The sequence below is a fragment of the Ursus maritimus genome, unplaced genomic scaffold (assembly GCF_017311325.1).
Source record: "Ursus maritimus isolate PB19 unplaced genomic scaffold, ASM1731132v1 scaffold_17, whole genome shotgun sequence".
NCBI lineage: Eukaryota > Metazoa > Chordata > Mammalia > Carnivora > Ursidae > Ursus > Ursus maritimus.
Window position 1 is genome coordinate 58,071,532 of NW_024424119.1, and position 4,645 is coordinate 58,076,176.

A 4,645-nucleotide genomic window follows, 5' to 3' on the forward strand; every position below is an offset into this window, starting at 1 on the left:
AGGGGCTGGGGGGGCATGCGGCAGAGGGAACAGCAGAGCAGGGACGGCTCTAGAGGAACAAGCGCGGTGTCGGGAGCTGGAGGGGGGGGGCGATGAGCGCTCAGGGATGAAGCAGAGGTCACAGGAGCGGCCTCAGGTAAGGGATGCCAGTGCATCTGGGAACTGGAGAAAGAAAGGAAGCGGGTGCTCCCTGGAGCCTCCAGACGCCTTGATTTCAGACTCTGACCCCAGAACTGTGGGACGCAGAAGCTGGGCTGTTTTAGGCCACGGCATTGACGATGCTGTCGCAGCAGCGGCAGGAGAGGAAGGGAGGGGGCGAACGTCCCATCCGCCATTCCCCACCCCAACCTGGTCTTCACATGCCCTGCGGCGTTCACTGAACTTCCATGAGTATCTCTCCCACTTTATTAATTCTGCTCATCAGTATCAGAGTTTTAAAGAGAAGCAGCAACAGGACCCACAGCACCTTTTGGAAAGAGCAGTCTGCACACAGCACCCCGGCCGGCAGTGCACGGTTCCCGGGAGGAGCTCGCGGCTGCCTGGGGCAAGGACACGCGCAGAAGCCCAGGGGTCTGAAGGACCAGTGTGCTTGTGTCTCGCTCTGTGAGCCTAGGGATGTGGCTGCAGGGCCGACTTCTCGGGCTGGAGACTCAGCGGCCCACGCCGGCCCCCTCGGGTGGCTGCCCTCATCCCCCATGGCCTCCAAAAGTCACTGTGCTGGAAGGACACGTGGACACGGAGGGTCCAGAAGTTCATGGTCCCCGTACAGGAAACACATCACCACCGCGAACCCCGACCTCGAGGCCGTGCCCGAGAGCACTGAGGCGGGGGACGGCGGGCGGCGAGCCAGGGAGCGGGAGCAGCTTCGGACACCTTCCCGCTGCGCTGGCCACGAGTTCCCGGGAAGACTCTGTGGGGCGTGGTGGGGCACCGGTGTGTGAGCAGGGAGCGGGGTGTGAAGGATCTGGTTGTCAGGCAGAGGACAGGCGGGAACAAACGGGACCCTGAGAACCAAGGAAGGACAGACAAGACCTGGGAACAGAAAAAAAAAAAAAGAAAAAGGTTTTTGTAGACGTAACTGAAGCTCTCCGGGTGAGATCACCCTGCGTTGGGGTGGCCCTAAATCCAGTGGCAAGTGTCCTTACAGGAGACACAGCGGAGTCACAGGAAGAAGAGGAGAGGCTGTGCGAGGACAGAGCAGGGACGGGAGGGACGCCGGCCCGTCCCAGGGACACCTGGGCCCGCAGGAGCTGGGAGAGGCGGGGAGGAGCCTCCCCAGAGCCTCCGGCGGGAGCACGGCCCTGCAGAGGTGCTCCCGGCCCGAGAGCCAGGCCCAGGGCAGCCTGGCACCTCCTCTCTCCCCGACACCAGAGCCGAAGCGGTGCTCGCTGGGCGTGGACGGGAGCCCGTGGGGTGGGCCCGCACCGACACAGAGGACCTGGGTGATGTTGAAACTAAGGAAATAATTTCCCAAGAGGAGCTTCCTGCTACCAGGGTACTAAATAATTTGTGATTTTGAAACTTCTGCAAGATTTGTTTGATTAAAAAACCATCAAGTATAGTTTTTAATCCACACATCTGCAGAAAATGCTTGCCTCCAACTTATTAAGATGGAGAAATGAGGTTCACAGCGGCTCAGATGACGCCCCGTCCCCTCCCCATATTCAATTAGCCAGACGCCCCCGACAACTGCGGATGTGCGCGCAGGACGGACCTGAGATTAATTTTTCATGGGGTGGCAGACTGTAAATGATTTTTCTATTTACTGATGTAACTTGTACATAAAAGATGATGGTATTTAATCAAATACAGACCCACCGCGGATTATGCTGGGTAAACAGTGTGAAACAACCAGTATGTCCCCACGGTGTGTTGCCACACGTACACACACGCATTACTGATGCAAGTCTGAGAGTGGCGGCCAGCTCGTGCTGTTAACCCTCCGCGAACAGGTGTACGTTTCCGGGGCGTTCGCTTGCGGCGTCGTAGATGCCGTGACGGTCCCGACGATCGCGGGCGTGTAACTGCGGCCCAATGCCTTCAGCACCACGGCGTTTCTGGGAAGATCACAACCCGCTGGGAAGAAAGGAGTGTGTTTGTATTAATCTTTGCCTCTCCCTCCTCGAACTCAGGGGTCTCACCCGAGCAACCGCAGTTACTTTCCGTGGCCCCAAATTTTCTGGCATCTAGCGGGTGGAGGCCGGACTGCAGCTAACCAAAGAATTAATCTTGTCTGAAACTGTCCGTCGTGTTGAGGTGGAGAACCCCTGCCCGAGTGTAACGCCTAATGCCGGACACGGCCCAGCTGCCTCTGGGGACCCGACCCCCGCGCTGGAGTCCCGGCCTTCGCGTCTGCGTGCACCTGCCGCTCTGCTTCCCTTCTCCTCAGCAGATGCCTCTCCTCCTTTAAGACACAGCCCCAGGACCACCTGCAGGGACCATCCTTCCCTACAGCAGAGCTTGCAACTCTCCAGAGGGCTCCCAGGGCGCGCCACACCCACTGGGATCAGCGTGCCAGAACACTCGCTAGTTAGGCTAGCGGCAGGCTCCAGGCGGCTCCCTCAATGGCTTGTGAAGCTCACTGGAGGCAGAAACTCCATCTTGTTTATTTCTGTCTCCCCAGCAGGAGCACAAGGCTCTGATAAAGTGCTTACTTGCTGGCTGGCTGGATGCATAGGTGAATGGATGGTGGCTGGGTGGGTGGATGCATGGATGGATGGATGGATGGGTAGATGGAGGATAGGTGGGTGGGGGTGGATGGATGATGGTTGGATAGATGGCTGGGTGGATGGACAGATGGTAGATGGCTGGGTGGTTAGGATGGATGGATGGATGGTGGATGGGTGGGTGGGTGGGTGGATGCATGGATGGTTGGATGGATATACTGGTGATTAGTTGTATGGACAGATGGGTAGTATTTAAATCAGGAGACCTGCCTGTCTGCCACCAACCAGTTATTTGGCTCTTGGAAGGTCAATTAGACTCTCTAGGATAGCTTCCCCACTTGAATAGTTGGTCTAGAGGGGGCAGGGGTTTGCTTCCAAGCAGTGCCATGAGGCTCTGGAGGGCCCTGTGGAGGCAGCCTCAGACAGGGACACGGAACAGGAGGACTCAGCCCGTGGCTCCGTCAGTAGGGGACAGAGGACAGAAGAACCCCCATGGAGTCTTCCCTACTACTCACCCCACTGAGCACCTGAGACCATGCATCCCCAGGGCACCCCTGGATTTCTGGGATCAAAGTTTTGCCAGATGTCACCCATTTCCTGTCTGTTCAGTAAATATGTATGGTGGCCCTGCTCCGTGCCAGGTGCCCTGGGACACCTGCTCCTGGCCTTGACCCCTGGGGAGCCGGAGCAGCACTTCAGGGTGGGCCAGAGTGTGAGCCAGCCTGAGAAGGTCAGAGGGCTCTCCCCAGGAAGTGGCTCCTAAGCAGAGTCGTCAAACCTGGGCAGGTGGCAGGGGAGCAGGGAGCATCAGAGCAGGCCCAGCATGTGGCGCTCATAGGTGGAGAGGCTTGCGCTGACTCCCCACACCATGGCTGGGTTGGTGTGGGGAGTGGTGGGGGTAGGACTGAGAGGTGACACCCTGATTTCTGTCTTGGGGGGCCTGGTGGGTGGGAGCCATTCCGTGGATTACAGGAGTCTGACGAGAGCCGCCCTCGGAAGGAACATTCTCAATATGGGGGACCTGAGACATCCGTGGGGCATCCAGAGGGACCCTTCCCGAGTGTGGAGGAAGACACCCTGTCCCCCCGCAGCCCCATTCAGGCTTTCGAGCTGCTGGCACATTAGCATCACCCAGGGGGCTTTGAGAAAGCTCAGCTCTGGCCCACACCTTTGGAGTCAGGTGGGACCCAAGTATCGTGAAGACAGGTGGGGAATGCGGACGGAGAGGGACCACCGAGGCGCATCTGCAAACGAGCCAGGACCAGACCGACGCCCGCAAGCCGCCCAGCCCTTCCTCCTTAGGCCCGTGCAGCCACGGCGGGCCCCGCCTCCCCTCGGCTGAGGTCTGCACCAGCGGGGGTGGGGGGCAGGGGGAGGGGGCAGCCCCACCTGGCTGCAGGTTCTCCCTGCTGGGCCCCCCGCACTCACACATCCCTCCCCTCCCGGCCCCACAGATGCCACTGCTCCCCGCCGGCTGTCTTCAGTGCTTGGATGAAGGCGCCTGTCACCCTCGGCGTGGCCTAACGCCACTCTCCGGTTCCCCATTCTGGGACTGAATGGTCTCCCTCTGCCGAGCCGTGGGTAACGGCGAGCGCACCTGACCGGGCTTCTGCTCGCCCTGAATAGATCATCACAGCGGAACATGCTCGCGTCTTCGCTTTGTAGGAGCAAACAGGCATCACTTTTTACAATCTCTGGTTAAGGTGGGATTAACAGCACCAGAAAAGTTCTCCAAAAATAGGCTTCGCAACAGATGCACTGTGCGATTATTATTCTTCCTGGGGATCTCAAAAATTCCTTCCCACAAAGGTATTTTTTTTGCTTTGCTGAAAATATCCTCCACTGAGCACAGAGATGGGGCCTCGCAGGCTTGACTGGCCGTGTCACGTCGTTGGGAGGGCCTAGGGACAAGGGCCTAGGGAACAGGCTTGCGTGGGGTGGACGGGGTGTGCGCCGGGAGGGTGAGGGGGCAGGGCGCC

The 4,645-nt window shown here is 59.1% G+C and overlaps 1 long non-coding RNA gene across 1 annotated transcript; it reads right to left on the reverse strand.

Annotated features, from left to right (window-relative positions):
* Nucleotides 1-387: 387 nt before the first annotated feature.
* Nucleotides 388-1,357, reverse strand: LOC121103056. Its single transcript, XR_005835171.1, has 2 exons — nucleotides 1,146-1,357; nucleotides 388-1,032 (listed from the first exon to the last, which is right to left on the reverse strand). It is a non-coding gene; the product is annotated as an uncharacterized LOC121103056 (long non-coding RNA).
* Between the last annotated feature and the right edge of the window lie 3,288 nt (nucleotides 1,358-4,645).